An 18,270-nucleotide genomic window follows, 5' to 3' on the forward strand; every position below is an offset into this window, starting at 1 on the left:
CTGTCCAAAGAAACGAGCAGGTGGACAACAGGACTGGAATCAAACCTCCCACAACCGAATAAGAGACGACCAATTCTACAGATTCTACCACTGCTCCTCCTTGAGCTTACAGCTGCAAGGAAAGAGAGCTGCCGTGATTAAGAGGCATAAAGGATGATTTAAGAGCTAGCACAGTTAATGAAAATAAAGCTGTGAAGCATAGAAGGAAAAACATTATTTTCTGATCTTTTCTCAGCAGTTACACTCTTAAACACTAATTAACACAGCCACAATTCCATACATGAAAGTAAGATGAAAGTAGATTTTCAATCTAGTTGCTCTGTTGGTGCGCTGTTGTTCAAGGGGGAACATCTGATTTAGAAAAATGAAACCTATGTGGAAGGGCTTTAAGAGTTTTACAACATTAAAAAAAAACTATTTGGAGGAAACAGTTTGGGTCCAAAACGCTAATTCCACTATTGGCACACACTGTACGGGAAGTGATTTTTTTTTCTAACTCAGCAAGTTAGAAGTTTGTCCAAACAGAGGCACAGTTAAGCTCACGTGACTGACAGGCACCCTGTAGCTGTAGGAAAAGATGGTCAAAGCCCACGTCATATCCAATATGGCCACCAGCAACGACCGGCTTCATTACACTGCATCAGGTACAGACAGGTGACTGTCAGACCTGCTGTACATAGCATGAATACAAATGGCTAAAACTCACAGGCCAGCAGATACTGGTGTTAGGTAAAGTCCATCTAGACTTGTCTCAAAACGTAATGGAAAGTAACCTCAAAGTGAACATCATCTGTTACCATAAAACAATGAGAGGCGGCAGGAGTCAGTCAGTGGTTTCCATTACTTATTTTTGATGCATCCAGGTTTTGAAAATCCAGCAACCGACCCTTGTGTATAGACTCTACAGTTTGGGTAGAATCTGTTGATATTACACTACCTGAAATGCCAGCTTGGAGGCTTTGTAAACTAAAAGCATCCTAGCTATGCAGAGGTGGCCAACCAGTCAAAGACCAAGAGCCACAAAAATTACCATGGTACTACAAAGAGCCACATTAAAAACACACTTCCTCTTACACATAAACGAAAGGACATAAGATGAAAATCAATACACTTCCAAACTTTGAAGTGACTTTTATTGCATTTGTAAGCGTGCTTCAATTCATGCTTGGAGATGTGTCTAAGACAAGTTTCTGTTTTGACTGCAGAAGAGACAAAGTTTCATCTATCTAGATAGCTATGAGCACATGTGCAAGTTGAGAAAAGAAACTGAAACTTAAGTATCATTCTCATCACCCAAGTATTGATCAATACTAATCACAACATCAATATATCAATAATTCAATTTGATTGGCACACTACTACTCATAACAATAATGAATGGATCAAGGAGCCGCATGTGGCTCGCAAGCCACAGGTTGGCCACCCCTGATATACAGCCTGTTTAAAACTGTAAAGCACAGTTAACCAACACCACAATCTGGATGTTGCTACAGTTTGGGATAAATATTTTTAATGACTTTTATTCATACATTCATCTACAGATAGAGCATAAGCAGTATTTGATATTGCAGTTGATTCTTTGCTAAAGATACAAAGAACTGTCTAAAAAAGCTGGATTCAAGGATACTGTCTCATGACAGATTTAAGATGTCAAATAAAAACTTCTTTTGCTACTGAGCCAAGTTCAACAGGTGTGGATCTTTCACTTTAAGTCTTCAGATCAAATAAGACCACTCAACCATAAAACACAACACTATGAATACAACTGGTCTCACAATCTTTTACAAAGGAAGCCTCAGCGTTTATCTCTTGACTTAATCTGTCTGTCTCTTCAGAGTTAAGTCTCTCTTGTCAAGACTTGACCTATTCAGCTCCTGTGGCAATAATACATAAACGTCAAATCACTGTTGGTGATAATAAATTAAAAGGTAAAAATTAAATATTGTTCAAGGTCTGCTTTTGTGACAGTCCCCAAAGGTGTGCGTTGAGTCGACTTTATATTGTAAATTCTGGACATGGAGTTAAACAGCAAAATGCAAATCCACTTTACAGAGGGATTTTCCCCTTAAGATGCTAATGAACAACTTACAAAGCAGCAACCATTCACACAACTGGAACTCTGATGGCAGAGTTCTGAATTAAAGTTTGTTAACTTATTGCTCATCTAGCAAAGTGACAGCTTCAGATCTGCTCACTGAAAAAAAAAACAATTCATGAGATCATTTAACAAAATGTTGCCCTTGACAGACACTGAAATGACAGAGTGTTGAGTTTTTATGTGATGCAGTTAACTCCATCATAACCAAACTACAAGCTCCGATCATCTAGTCAACTCACACAGTATCACAAAAAAAAGTTGTCATGTTCTCCCTCTCATACATAAAGACTCACTCAGTTTCACAGAGGAGTCTCTTCTCAAAGGAAAAAACAGAGAGACCAAAAGTTTTCACTTTTGAAAGTATCACTAAAAGAAGTCTAAAAGAGAAAACACTTGTTCGTTTGTCTTGAAACTTCAGATGCCTGATTTTTTTAGATACATAAGTTTGAGACATTGGGGACATGATGGAAAGAGGCAGTGGTAATATGGTATTTAAATAAACAGACAAACATAAAATATTTCTGGAAGATGTTAAATTCCCTTCAGAGCACCAAAAGCATGAGGCTTAAAGATTTACTGCAGTCCTCTTATCTGTCATTACTGAAGAGCGTGGAAGAGAGGCAAACATATTCTACTTTTTGCATTTCTGTTCTGATCCCAGTCCAACTCTATTAAATATTTGTGTTTCAGAGGAAGCGTCAACTTCATTCTCAGAGCACTGTGTGGATTTGAAAAAAACAGAAGGGAGAAGACTCTCTCAGAAATTAAGTTCTTTAAGACCATCTTTCCCCTCTTCTGTTCTTAATAAGAGATCTGTTTCTTTTTGTTGTTTTTTTCTCATAAAGCTGTGCAATGTATGAAAGCCCTGGAATGAAAGCCAGTACAATAGCATTATGGAACAAAGGCAGGAAGGAGATTGAGGGGAAAAACAGGGGGAAAATGGCATCATCTCTAAACTTAATGAAACAGCATCCTTTCATTTTTTCTAGTAATTATAATAAAGATGGAAAAACATAATAAACGTCTCCCTGCCCCCACCTGCTAACAGTAATTATAATAGACTCAACAATAAATGGTAAAGCAGCACAGAGCTGCATCTTGGGAATTCTCAGGAGTCTGTGGATTAGCTTGAAAAGCCTGAATGATTAAAATACACTAATTAAAATTTTGTGTTCCTTGGTAACTCGTCTTCCAGGGCCCCTTGTGCTGGCAAAATGGGAATAAATGCGACAAAAGCAAACACTCTTTTGGACCTGAATAAATAAACAAGTCTAATCAACTTAGTATTTTACAGAGCGAGTTACATAAAAACTTCCTTGATGACCTTTCCTGACGCTCGCACTTAGCATCCACCAGGACAATAGCAAGAATATTTGTTGTTCTAATCAAGCAAGATTTGCCAGACATACCAGACAGGTTGGATGGTCTATTACACTGCTCTTGATTAGCCTCATTGTGACCTATTATTGTTGTTTAGACAGACTTTGACATCAGTGAACCAATGGAAAGAGGAAACTGCAGAAGCTCCTTGCTTTGTACTTCTCTGGGGTGTATGGCTGTTGATTTTATCTACAAGAAACTGTCTCTCCATGATGTAGGCGATGTTACACATGGCCTCATCCAAGGTGATGAAATACATTACACTTTTTTGGAGTTTCTGCACAAACCCTGGTATTTACCATAGGTGTGTTGAATAAGGCAAGTGCAAGCTTGTTCCAGAGTCTGAGGTGGAGTTAATCTATAGTTAAAAGATCAGACAGGGAGGGATCAAAGCTCAGGAGGTTTCAGTTACATCCAAATAGCTGCACTTAAATCTTTGCAGAAACCAATATTACTCTTTGCATTCACCGGTAGTTCTCTAAACAAGGGGAATTATATTGGAAAGATGTCTTTTACATTAAATGCATCATTAGCTTGTGAGGAACAGGCTTCTTTAAAGAGTGCCCCTGCCGGAGATCTCCCCATGGTCTTTCACTACAAAGAGCCTTCACTGAATCCTTTTATATTCCACTGTCTTTGCAAATAAAGTCAAACTGTTGTTTAAAATCAGCAGGGACAATATCTTGATATCAAACAGAAGTTCCTCACCTTACAGCAGTCTTCCTTCTCTTTTATACCACAGATGGAGCTTACCAGTGCCATGGTAGCTGAACTCAAAACCAAATAGTTAGAAGTCTGTGCTTCAACCTATGTAAAATGTAGAGTGATTTTCTCAGTGGGCATTGTGTGATAAGAAGTAACCGTCTTTGATTGTTCAACACAATAAATTAAAACAACTGTTCACACAAAAAAGGGAGGTTCAGCATTTCATCTTGCAGCAGGATCTGCACCATGTAATACACAAACATTGCTCTCTGTGTACAGCTACACAGTGAAAAAGACGTCATGGCTCTGGATCCATCAGTCAGGGCTTTGGTGGATGTGACCCCTGCCTGGTCACAGGGACTTGGCCCCTTTTTTGCCAGGGCATCAATAGAGCAGTGCTTCAAAAAGGCTGTAATCCCTGCCGGTATTACAGAAGAGGCTAAAAAGATTCAAAAAGCCTGCTTACAAATTTAATTACCTTTGCAGTTAACCAGAGCTTAGCAGCCAATGACCTGATATTTCCACTGAAGACTAGCTAAGGGGGGATGGATTGGAGACAGACGCACCGAGTGGACCGCAGAGACTGGCAAGCGTGGCAATCCAGGGCGGCTCAGAGGCATCCAGTGGGCATACTCAGTGCCAGCCAGGGCAACAACAGCACACATGTGGCCCTATCTTCTGCTGGAGTGCAAATTAGATACAGTTGATTAAAATATTGAGTCATTTCACAGTCACTGTTGGGGGAATAAAAGAAGTGCAAGTACTGAAAATGTGTCGGGGTGGATGTGTGTGTGAGTATGTTTGTATGTATGAGGCAGAGTGCGAGAGAGGAGAAGGAGGGGAGGTTTGAGGGGGAAGATCGGGCTCTCTTAAAATTGAAAAATGCACACATTCCTCATCTATATAGATTCTCTTTGACAAATATGCCCTTTCCCAAAGGACAAGTTTGAAACATCCGTACTTGCAACGGCATAGCACTCTGAGCAATCAGTCAGTTCACCTGCTCTGTAACAAACATGCAGTGTGGTATACTTGAGTACAAGAGCAGCATGATCCAGCAGCACTGGTTAACACACGTCCCCAGTTCCTGAAAAGTGAAATCCGAGTTCATTGTTCAGCAAAAAAAAAAAGTGAAAATGACTTGTCGTATATAAACTTCTGCCTGGCTGCAATATAACAAAAGAAAATTAACACTTTGGGGTTGCCCTGGTAACCTAATTGCATCACAACACTGCACACAGGAGCCAAAGTAACTGAATTTTGATGAAAAGGCGGTGATAATTTACGGCATTGAGAAATTAGTTGCCGTGGCGACGCGTTAATTACATCTCAAATTAACAATGCAAGTGTAGTGAAATTAAATATAAATCATATTTTCTGCATAAATTACAGGGGTTGATTAGTGCGGGCGCCAGGAGAGAGAGGTTGAGATTCCAAGGGCCTGTCACATCCCCCTCCTCCTCCTCCTCCTCCTCCTCCTCCCTCCTTCTCTTTCTCTCTGTCTCTCTTTCTCTCTGTCTTTCTTTCCTTCTATTCCTTAATGACCCACCCCCACCGCCACCACCAATCTCACTGGTTCTTTTAAAGACAGGGACTGGATTACACTCGAGGAAACAACTCCACCTGATTATGTTTGATTTTTTACAGATATGCTAATAAATAACTTCACTTCTATCATCCTAACATGTGTTTACATGTGCACTTAAAGTGTTAAAATTCTGTGAAATGACAGTGAGATCATTGTTTGTGGGTTAGATAGTTCTTTGAATCCACTGTGAACTTCTTAATGTCTAAATTCTAAGCTCATCTAACTTCAAAGGTGTGTGAGGTGCACTGTATGTAAAACACAGAGCACAACTACAGTGTGTGTGTCAAAGTGTGTCGTTGTCCAGGGGTGTTAAACTGTTTATCTGACGTTTATGTAGGTTTAGAAAAGACAGAAGAAGAGCGAGACAGCTGAGAGGGAAAGTGAGTTTCTCCTCCCCACGATTCCTCATGTGGCCCAACTTCCCTTTAAGCATCACAAACAAGCCTCAGGAGTGATGTCAAGGAGGGAGGGTGGGAGGGTGGTGGTGATGGAGGGGTGCTGAGCCGGGGGAGAAAGCTGAGCGCAAACACAACAGCAACAGGAACCAACTTGAGCCATCTAAATTATTCATACACCAGATGGATACGTTTCCCCAGGATTTCACACTAAAAACACAGCTAATCAGCTTCCCTGTGCGTTGCTCCGTCTATTCAACAGTCGGTGCCAGGAATCAAGATAACTATCACTTTATCTAAAACGTTTCATGTCTGATTAATATCAACTTTGAAGAGTGAAAGCCCCTCGACACCGTGATCTCACGTTTGTTCTTTTCCACAGGCACAATGAAGGGGGAACATGTTCTCTTTCCTCTATCTTCAAAGACGTAGGCACTGCTATGACCTTGTCTGAAGGATATTATACAAATCAGAGGGTCCTTAGAGACGCATGTCATGTATATCACTGACTACACCTCACCCGCCTGATGCGTGCTGGTAGGCAGCCACAAGGTGCTGGGATTGAGAAGGACATGTACAGTTTGTTAGTCTACAGCCAGCTTTACTCCTCTTTAACGTCCAAATCTGACTTTAAGTTTAACACTCCGCCAAGCCTATCTAAGTTATCAGCCAGCTATTAAACATCAGCATTTAGTGACTACACTGCAAATAGACAAAAGGTCTAATGCAGAAACTTAGTCAGTTGTGTAGTTATCATGTGTTGACAATCACTTATCATTTCTATTTGAAAAAAAAATCATGCATTTCCAAAAATGTAACTTTCATTAGTTCAAAAGTTAAATAAAACTATGCCATGCAGGCTATGGTTAAAAGACCCTTTTCAGATTAGCAAACAGTGCATGCGAACAGTGTGACGTTTATAGTGGGCGGGGCTTAGCTTGAGACATGTTAACCACTGAAGCAATGGTGAGCAAGTTTTTTTAAGTTTTTTTTCTACAAAAGAGAAAAGACATCATGCAGCTCTGGATATTTGAGGTCACTTTCTGTTTGGTACTAAGTGTTAATTCGATGGGACACAGTGGTGGCTGCTGGTCAGTCAATGAGGGGAAGCTCATTTTTTTCCGGCCTACATCATAAATTTGTTTATTTATTTAAACATAAATTTCTACCCTCCGTGTCAGTTTGTTAGCAGCTGGAGCTGCTACCTGAGACTACGACAGGCTGTAAGTGTGAGTGGCAGGGGGAGAAGCTCCGCAGCTGTAGCAAAACGCTCGTCGTTTTTAAGAAAGGTAAACTCGCTGGGGATCGATAAAGCCTCCAGATCAGTCCAGAACAACTAACTGTAAAACTGAGAAGATGCTCCGGTGGAGGGTTATACTTCAAGATTACCGACTGGCTCATTTCACTGTCAATCAAAAAGGGATTCGGCCTCAGACAGATCATCCAATCATCATGCAGAAGCCCAGCTTCCAGGCCAGTCCACTGCCTCATAGACCCCAGAGACGCTGAGCGTCTGATGGGCAGGACAAAGCCCAGCAATATCCAATGACAGTCCAGTTCCACAGTGGAACAACCCACTCTTCGCCTCTCTGCTGAAGTCAGAAGACGCCCAGCGTCGGACTGTGTTAAAGCTCTGAGACGCTGTGGGGATGGATGAGAAAGAGGTGAAGCCAGTTACCTGTGATAGGTAGCTGATTCTGAACAAAAGATGAAGGGATTCTAGCGCATATTTTGTCAATGAAATGTACACAGCTGTACATATCACCACTATTTTTGGGGACATTTTTGGGGAAGCTGAGCTTCTCTTACAGTCTTAGAGCTATCACCACTGATGAGACAACACAAACCAACAAGAGTATGCAGGCCGACCTGTCGTTAGTGTCAGTGGATGGATGATTTGACTGAACTTCCACAGGTGGAATGGTCTATATTTCACTTAACTTAAAAAAAATGTGTGTTTGGGCCTTTAAGCCCTTAACTGTTTGCTCTGTTTTGTTTTGCTGGTGAAGCTTAAGTTATTACTGGCTGAAAGAGGTAATTTTGCTGAAAAATCAAAATGTCCCTCTTAATGCCTCCCAAAGTTCTAATAAAAGCCAACATCAGCCTTAGAAGGATCAAAAGGACAGTTTATCTATCTATTTATCCATCTATTTTTTTCAAGAGTCACTTCCACCTAAATCAGGTCTTAGCAAAGTTTTGTCCTCTTCAAAAGGGCAAGGCAACGATTTGGTCTAAAACCTTAGTGCAACACTGTTCCATAATGACTTTAAGGCACACAGGGATTGGCAAGACTAATTATTTCAACTGTTGTATAAATAATGTTAAACTGAAGTGTTATTACCCTTTTATTGTCTACTGCAATGAGCAAAACTGTTATTTTCTGAATATTTGGGGTTTTGTCATTTAACTAAAAATGTAGCTTTAAGGTTTTTTTTACGACTGAGAAGCTCTCTTGGGTTTAGCAGTCATGAAGACTAAAAATGAGATTGATTTTTGTTGTTTGTTACAAAAACTCTATTTGGTTAAAAAAAATCATTTGTGCAACCATGGTAAAAACCATAATAGATGGGTGTTGATAGTTTAATTACTTTGCATGTCAGTAGATGGATTATCTTTAAGGCATACTCCCATGAGAAAAATGTCAAACTTCTTTCACAATGCAGGCTCAGATTTAAAGACATGGTATGTTTGGTGAGGTAAAACTAACAGTGCCCCGTTCTACTGCATGTTAACAACCAGAAAGTCTTCCCAATGAAGATCTCTCTTGCCCCTGACAGTTGAGGATCCAGCCTCTATATGTAACTCACCTTCTGACATTTATTCTGTATTTACAGGGTTTTCTTCTCATAGCTATAAATCGGTAGCAAACCAATCAAAAATAATTGAATGCTAATCAACACCCACAATAATTACTGTGTGGTATTTGGCAATGCACTCCACCCAACCCTGTCAACAAATTCAGCTTTTAAAGAAAAACTGCCCTGCTGCATCTCACAGGAAGTAACTTCCTGTGCTTGGAGTAGAAGGTTGGGATGACCTCAGTCCCGAGGGTGCTCCTCTGCTGTACTCATCCATTTGTGACTGAAGATGACTACTTTTAAAAGGACAGGACATCATTAAGAGAATAAGTAGCCTTTCCAGTGGTCTTTCTACATCACCCTTCCTCTGGAAGTAATTTCAATGCATTTATACAGAACTAAAAGTGCTTGAGAGTGGGAGGGGCAGTGGTTTAATAGTTCAATAATGTCTCAGCCAAAGCATCGTTGTCCTCCCAAGACGGTACAAAAAAATAACACACTGAGGCCAACCAGTTTGACGATTTAAGAGACAGTTAGGGAGGAGTGTTTAAAAAAGGATGTGCAGCAAGTGTGCATATATTTATTCAGTAAAATGTAGCTCTATGCAGTAAGGTCATGCAATATAACAGCCAGAATGGATCCACATGAAGGAATAAATTCCATCAAAATATCACACGTGAACGAGTGACACTGAAACTAGGGATGGCTAAATGACATTTATTGAAGTGGCATTTCTTATACTGTGGAAAATAAAGGGAAGATGAGAAAAAGGTCAATAAAAACAAGCCAGGGAGCTCCACATTGTAAGTAAAGGGTGCCTTGGTAAACTCTGCTCATTTGTCTTGCTTCTTTCTTCCTTTTTTGCCACTCCTCTCACCTTTCAGGTTACTGTCACTCACAAAGGGCTTTAAGTGCTGGAAAACACAGAGAACCTTCCAGGAATCAAAGAATTCATAAAACTACTTCAGGTGGGTAGATGAACTGTAGGTGTTGACTGCAAAGCATCAACTGGGCCATATCAACACACAACAATCTCACTGTTACAGAAAATCTAAGATTGATGCAAGAGTTAGATTAACATGCAGAATAAAATCAGTTTCATAGTTGGTGAGGTTCTCCCAAACACCACGTATCCAACAGTAAAGAAAGGGAAGACCTTCCCAACAAGTTTAAATAAACCCTGCAGGATAATACTGGCTCTCCTGGGGGAACCAGAAGCTAATGGCTTTGAAACAGGAGGGAGGGTACCTTCAGCGGGGCGGCCCAGCATGAGAGATCCTGTATGTCTCACAGCTGAGCTTGTTTTATTGAAAGGTTGTTTGAAAAGGCCCTGAACCCAAGACATCAGTGGTCATGTTTGTTTGGCTTAAAGAAGAGCAGCATTCAAAAGCTTCACTGAAAAGAACAGTTAAAATAGTCGGAGTGCAGGAAAGAAAATGAGATGGGTTCATGCCCACAACAACATGGGCGCACATGCAGAGAAGATTTGTAGAAATTTATAAAATCACCTCAATATAACTCCACTTACAGTCCTCCACAAACGTGCTCAGCACAAGCAAAGCTTAACGGCACCGTGCAAATAAGTGGCAAAACCAGTGCTGTTATCAGGTAATGGAGTGAGAGGAAGAGATAGGGCCTTAGTGAACTTGACACTCCCATTAGGCCTCCACTGGAAAGTGCAGTATTTGATCAGGAGATGGAAATTGAGCAAAAATGAACTGAAACTGGATCCCTCATGACTTATTTTCCTGTTGGCTCTCAGCTTTAGGTGTCACTCAGACTTAATAAAGCTTTCCCATATTCATTTTATCACAGAAAATAGACTGGGCAAAAATAAAATCAGGCGGTTTTGCCTTAATGGAGCAAAGTAATGGCAAGGTGAAACTGACACAACACATTTTGTCCATGGTAATACTATCAAAATGAAAGCATATTCACTTCTGGAGTTTTCCAGGAATCAATTCAAACTGAATATTGGCCTTTTTCTCAGACTCTATTTCATAATGGTTCCAACAAATACAGCACTTTGGCAATAGACTGTCACCTCGGGTGATACCAACACAGCTATTTCACCCTATAGAGTTACAGTATTCTCTAGCCCACACTGAGCTTCCTCCACAAGCCTATAACTCTTATTTTATTTCCGCACTTGATACATTAGAGGTACATTACACCCATCCCAGCAGATAGGATGAGTCCACTTTTACACCCAGGTGTTACATTGCAAGGTTAGGTCATTTGGATGGCTATGACCTTTGATGGCTCCGTCTTCAATGAAAATGATCTGGTGATCTCCACATTGACATGCACACAGATGCCCTTGTGCTGTACATTCAGACTATGATGATAAGGCCAGAGCAATTCACTCGGGAGACATTATGGAATTATTCATTTGGGAATTAGGAATTATAATTAGAACGCAAGGCCACGTTTCCCTGTCTAAGGTGTGGTGGGGATTTCTCTGAGAAAAGACCAAAAAGCAATCTTTACAAGAACAAGATTTCCTGCTAGTTGTCTGGATATGTCTTTAGTGGAGCACACTGTTTATCATGTTTATCATTGCAGTCCTCTTTAGAGAATACTTTGCTTTTAAAGAAGTAATTAGATCAAGTAAAGTGGGAGGAAAAAATCCAACACTGAGTCCCAAGTGTTTTGGTAAGCGATTAATTATTCTGAGGAAGACAGATGTAAAATTGTGTATGCCCATCAGCGCCAAGACTTTCTGAAGATTTATCATTCATGTAAATCATGAATAAAATATTTCCTTGTTGAGAGAATATGCTACATCTGTTTGTTGCATGGTTTACACCCGACTGAAAGAAAATAAGCAAACAAATCTGACCTATCAAAGCCTGTTTTTTGTTTTTTATAACAGACTGGACATACATGAGTGTGAGACAGCTCGGGTTGTTAGGGATATATAGATCTGTATAATCACTTTAGAGATATTACAGGTTATTTAAAAACCATTTGGAATCTCTATCACAGCCTGATAAACAGATCTCTATTTATAATATTAAAAAACAGCTAAATTAACTTTGGTTTTATGCATAGGAGGCATGCGTGTGCTTCTTTTTCCCTAGATGTATGAATAAATAAGTTAAAACAGACAAGCAAGTGCGAGAGTGTCACTGGGATCACGGACGAGGCAACGGCAGTGGCGGAGGTCGAGCCACAAGCCACCAGTACGGTAGCGTCTCCAATCGCCCCTGGCGACCATCACGTTGCCATGCTCCGGAACAGACAGGCCTGCTCGCACAACAGATGGAACTAATGATGCGAAACAAAAGAGATCATTTCACCGTAGTCCTCTAGGAAGCCACAAAGAGAGGCTTGGAAGTTTGAATGATAGGACCAGGGGACTTGCAGGGGGTTAGATATGGGTAGCCTTTTTTTTTCCTGGAGGTGCTCAGATGAATAGGAAAAAAAGCCCTTTGATGTTTCTCACAGAAAGTGGCAGATTAAAGAGACAAGAATTTAAAAAAAGAGAGAGAAAAATTATAATCACCATTCAAGTTCTGTCAAGTATTCCCACTGGAGAATGGTTTTGTTTCTGGTTTTTGGACTCTGATGACCCATATGTGACTGGATATTTATCAGAAACCAAACTGCTGACTTGAAATACTCTGTGAGACCAGAAATGATGACAAAGGAAATTTTGAAACTTCAGTTAAGGAACTTGTTAAAGTTTTAACTACAACTCCTCTGTTGAAGTGGTGAAGAAATGGTTGCAGGTCCACCCAACCCCACTTACACCCATGAGTGCTTCAGGGGCACAGGTCTCAGAATTCCAGCAAAATAGTTGAAAGCCAGACAATTAACTGCGTTTAGCAACACAGAAAAAGGCAATCATCATCCCAGGCTCTTTCAGAATCAACCAGTGGCAACGTTACACCTTCACAAAAAGTTTATCCATTTTGCAAAGCAGACATCTATGTATGAAGAAACTAAATGGGCAGTTGTATATGAACACAGCTAGAGCACTGACACTAAAACACAGAGGATGACTACAAGTTCAGTTGATTTCTGATAGTCTCAAGTGTTTCACCATTTTTGTTAGGAGTAAGGTTCTAATCAAATTCATCAAAAGATTTCAAGTAAAAGAGTTTTCTCTTCTTTGGTCAAAGGTGTTTGTTTAATAATCTTAGTATTTAGAATTTCTGTTAATGGGATGCATGGAAGGCAATAAGATCTATGGGGCTTGGAAATGTACAGTTAAGACTCACAGCTTCACACGAGTGATACAGTATAGCAAGATTTCTTTAATAATTCCTGAAATTTTGCATTTCTGTCTCTTATGAAAACATAATATGCTTAACTATTTGATTAAACAATTTTGTACAACTCAACGAAACACATACAGTTAAGAAAGTAAATCATTTATTTTTCTTGATGGATCATCTCATCTATTTTGTTTCAACTTGTTGGCTAACTTGAAGTGTAATTTATCTAAACACGTAAAATGATTAAAGAGGAAGTGTCAATGCCAAATTTCAAGACAAATTTCTACAGGACCCTTATATAAAAGCAGTCTGTCAAGCAAGGTTGTAAAACGTCTTTTAAAGTATAGCTATGTGTGTGTAGCAGCTTTTCTGACTCTGCCTTGAATAACAGTTGTAAACAAACTGCTGTGTCCTGAACTGACAAAAACAAATCAAATTTGAGCTGAGGACATTTGCATATCCTGAGGGACAGGATTAGATTTAGAGGTCATCTCTTACGAGCCAGTCCTCAGCAGACGCGGATGTAATGTTTCTGTGTCAAGTGCATTCAATTGCAGCCTATGTGAGCCCAGTCTGTTTTCTAAGTCAGACAGTCAGAGAGAGGGAGCACAGCGCTTTAAATACACTGTGAACTGAGAGAAGTCAAACACCTTGGGATGGGATTTAACCAGGATGGAGAGAAGTGGAGCCCAATCCATGCCCATCCGCTCATGGAGGGGATCACTGGGAAAAGTTCAGCTCCGACACTGACACAAACAGCGGAGCAAGGCCTGTATTAGAGTCAGGTTAGCAAAGATAACACTATCAGCCTGATCCCCATGGGTACCAAATGCCGGGCCTTGCTGGCAAATAAAGCTACAGTGTCTTGACTCCTTGGCACATTAGCTCTGATTACAATGACCTTCATTATATCAGCTACCCTTATTACAACACGTAGAAGGCGTCTCTCCCATGGGCAGAGCACAGTGGGGGAAAGTGTAAAGGAAAGCGGTGAGATTCACTCGTAAGGCATGGACTGAGAAAACCAGTCTAAAGACCCACACTGTAATGAACCATCAGCACCTGTGAAAACGTTCATTACATCTGCATCTTGCTGACTAGACGAATCAGTAAAGAAGCTTTCACTGAGGTTAAAATTGTAACTGAACAAACCAAAGCTTTACGATTTTTTAAGACACAACTAATACATCTGCTTAGAACTCTAGAGGAAACTTGTTATTTCAAGAAACTCATTTAATTGTATTTTCAAGGAACAGTAATGGGTATTAAATAATTCAATTTATTTTTAAGTTTACATTTAAAACTTTAACACAAATTGAATTATTGTCACTTTTAAGACTTTTTTGTCCTAAATGTTGAATTAGCCTGTACAAAAGTCTAGAGAGATCGCTATCAAGTATCTGCAAATTAATCATGGTACAATCCTTTAGGCTAGCATTTATAACTTGACTGCCACCTAACTAGGATTCAATCCCCAGAAGCCTTTACTGACAGTTTTTAAAAATCTTTTAACTCTTTTCGCTTTAAAATGAGCAAAAAACAAGTCCTTGATCTGATTGGCTCCCGGCTCCTCAAGCAGGAAGAATTTAGAGACACATTCAGCAACAGATTGCTGCATTATTATTTTCAGTCTGTCTTTTTTGTTTTTGCTGTTTTTGTTTTTTATTTGGGAAAGAAATTTAAACCATAGAAGCAGATACATTTATTAGCTTCTGCTATCACATAAGAAAACCAAATCACTAGATTTTAAGCTGAAGTACTGACTGTCCAATCAGATATAAGGAATTGTATCTTATTTAAAATGCACATTTCAAACCTTTTTCAGTGACACACACTGAAGAAAAATTATGAAGCTTTAAGTAACTGGTACATATTTGTGAGGCAGAGAGCTGAGGAAGGCTGATTTGAGTGTATTTCATAGCTTTTGTTGAACTAATTTGAAGAAATCTTCCATTTCTGACACCAAAAATGTACTTGGCTTGCCAATAAAGGGGCTTAATTGTACATTTCTTTAGTTGGAGCTTTATTGAAAAATAATAACTTGCCCATTGAAGGATTACCATTTCACATTCTATCTGCACAGATGAGCCCTGTTTAATATGTAACGATGTTGTTAACCTCAATTTCCTTTCCAGTCTGCCCCTCCACAGGCCACATTGTTAGCTTGAACAAGCTCTTGGCAAACGTTAAACCGGTGGCTCTCATTCAGTCTGACCACCCTGCAAGCAGGGAGATTCTCTCCCACAGCCCTGTTCATCCCTCCTTCAAAGCCCCTGCTGTGCATCTCACCCTCCCTCTTTGCTGGCAGGTGACTGAAAATAACAGACGTTGCCCTGAGAGCGCCGCTCACTCGCGTTCACTTAGCACTGCCAACGGACCCCAACATGGGATGAGCTGAGCTGCGGGGTTTCTAAGGACCATCCCTTCAGCCAGCAGGAGGGCATGATGTTTGTTTTTGTGCTGAGATACAAAGAGGCTGGGGGGAGGCTGCAAATCAGCTTGCTTTGGATTAAGAACAAATCAGGAGATTTTAGGAATTACAGCGAGTTGAAAACAAGAGCACCTGTAGGAGGCACAGGAAAGCAACCAGTAAGTGACACACAGTATCACTCTCAGCCTCTCATTCACATATTTGTCAAAGTACCACTCTAGAGGAAGAACAGAAAATACAGTAGTATTACAGCCTAGAGTGCACTTAACTGAATCTGAGTTTAGGCCATGTTGGCAACAAATAACAGTATTTTAGAAAAAGCAAATAAAATCGTAACTTAATTATAGAGTTATAATGAGCCAGCACACTTCTGCCAAAAACAAGTCCCATACCAAGGCAAACAGGCACCTGTCGAATGCTCTCCGCTCAAGGGTGTTCATAGATTAATTAATCTAGGCCTTGGGGTATCATGACTCGTGCGTGCAGCTTGTGCGCATGTTTGAGACAATTAAGCTGTTCCTGGAAACAGAGGTGAGACTTCAACACGGTGCACAGACGCACTGATACTGCACCCACTACCCACTGAGCCACTTTGTGAGCTGTATCAAAGCAAGGTCCGTGATACAGTCCGTTTTTTTCCAACTGATAAAAATGGAAAATTAAAAACAAGGATAAATCCTGTTTGATATTTTTCATAAAATAAGCTGGATATCACTTTGTTTTATCTCATCAGCAGAAAACCAGCGTTATCCCATTTATACTTAATCAATCAATCAAAATATACTTAATTTTTAAACTCACCTTCTGTTCATCCAGAGCTGACTCCATGGGAGAGCTATCATCTCAGGCTGAAGTTTACTTCAATGCCCTCTGGTTTCTGTAGATAAACACAAAACAGCTGACTATCAGCACAATCACATGTTTTGTTTAAAAACAATAAATGTCATGAAATACACTAGATTATGGCAAATGTCTTCATTCTGAAAGAGAAAAAGATCAACTTAAAGGGTTGACAAGAAAAAAACTTTGGGTCTTTATCCAGGTGTGATATCTCACATGTACAGCTGGAGCTATTTTGAGTAGGCTGTTCTAAATGACACAGGTTATCTTGTAAAAGTGTTAATACTAACACATTTGTTTTTATAATAACAGCTGACAGCAGGTACAATGCAGATAGAGTTTACTCAAGTGGACCCCAAACTTCTTCAGATTCCCTGGGATATCTTTTTATCACTAACTGTTGTGCAGAAAAAAGTATGACTCATCATATTTTTTGCTTTGGCTCTAGAAGTTGTGCTGTTTGATGTGGCCTCACCAACAGTTTCAGTGCGCTCTGAAAAGACGACAAGCACAGTGTTTGTATGTTTGTCTAAAAATCTAAATGAACGCGGTAATGACTTATTGATGGGATACACAACAGAAACAACGGGTGACCAAAATGAATTAGGAAAAAAGTGTGAAATTCTTATGACTGCTAATTACTGGTGTGAATGAGTTTGATAACTAAAGAGAAAAAGTATTAAACGCAATAACTATTACTATTGCTAATTACATTTCCAATTATGTCACTAATGAGAATGGCTTAATTATCAGCACATTGAATAAATAAGAGTTTGGCGTTCTACCCTTCATGATGGAGATGGTGATGCAGTTATGGCCTCAAGGGCAAGTTCTCTGACCAAAAACAAGCAGATAAAACCTTCACAGTACCAGAGTCATATAAATGCTGACCATATAATGAGGATATTAAACACATGCAGAACAATCAAAAGTTCACTAAGCCTTCATGATCCTTTTCTTTCTTTTTTTTTTTTTTGCAGTGATGTGACACTTGTATGGGGAGAAAAAGCTGAATTTATTCAGTCTTTATTCACCTCCATTTAAAAGTAGTTAAACTGTTTTCACAAAAGAGCAGCTATAAAAGTAATCCAAAGGGCTACAGATAGAACAACAAAGGCAAAAATACCAACCTTTATTAGATATTATCTGTAGTGTTTGTATCATTGTATTTAAGTATCTTTGATCATGTATAAGATTTTGTTTCATTACGATCTTGAATTATCAATGGCTGGGTTTATGTTGTAAGGACCCCCTCGAAAATGAGGTGGTACATCTCAAGGGGCTATCCTTGAAATAAATCAAGTTAAATCGAGTTAAATATATCCTTAATTAACCCCTTAACTTGTATGGTGCTTGGTTGTGTCAACCCTCTGGTGAAATTTTTGTATTCAACAGGTCAAAAATGTGCCATCTTTAGCAGAAGAAGCTAAATTCCAAAGTGCAGTTTGTGTTTGTACTGGACAGTGTACAGTAAGATGTTTTGGTATATTTTGTGTGTTTTAACCCGTGACTGATTGATGACTGCTGGATGAAGGCTGTAAGACGCTGTCTTACCACCCCCTCTTACTGATCCCTGAACAGCTCACCAGTGACTTTCCTGCAGCGACCCACATGGCTGTCAAAATATTGTTGTATCACACTCTGAGAGTCTCAAAATGCTGTTGATATTTCTGTTTTCCTTGAGGGCGTAGCTCTACCTTCGCGAGAGTGGAAGTGCAGCAAAGGACCGTGTCTGAGTGCCAAGTAAAGGCACGATGGATTAGAATCATATCTTCCACATGGCTGCTTCCTAATCCTACCATCTGAGGTAAA

At 39.8% G+C, this 18,270-nt stretch overlaps 1 protein-coding gene across 1 annotated transcript in view; it reads right to left on the reverse strand.

Moving 5' to 3' along the window:
* Positions 1 to 18,270, reverse strand: part of casz1 (castor zinc finger 1) — a 175,883-nt gene that overhangs the window by 125,228 nt on the left and 32,385 nt on the right. The window contains exon 4 of the mRNA XM_074681913.1: positions 16,420 to 16,495. The gene's annotated coding sequence lies outside the window, so the exon portion shown is untranslated. The remainder of the gene's footprint in view (positions 1 to 16,419; positions 16,496 to 18,270) is intronic.

The sequence above is a fragment of the Halichoeres trimaculatus genome, unplaced genomic scaffold, assembly GCF_033239565.1.
Source record: "Halichoeres trimaculatus isolate MK-OKI-2021-1 unplaced genomic scaffold, fHalTri1.1 fHalTri1_scaffold_11, whole genome shotgun sequence".
Taxonomy (NCBI): domain Eukaryota; kingdom Metazoa; phylum Chordata; class Actinopteri; order Labriformes; family Labridae; genus Halichoeres; species Halichoeres trimaculatus.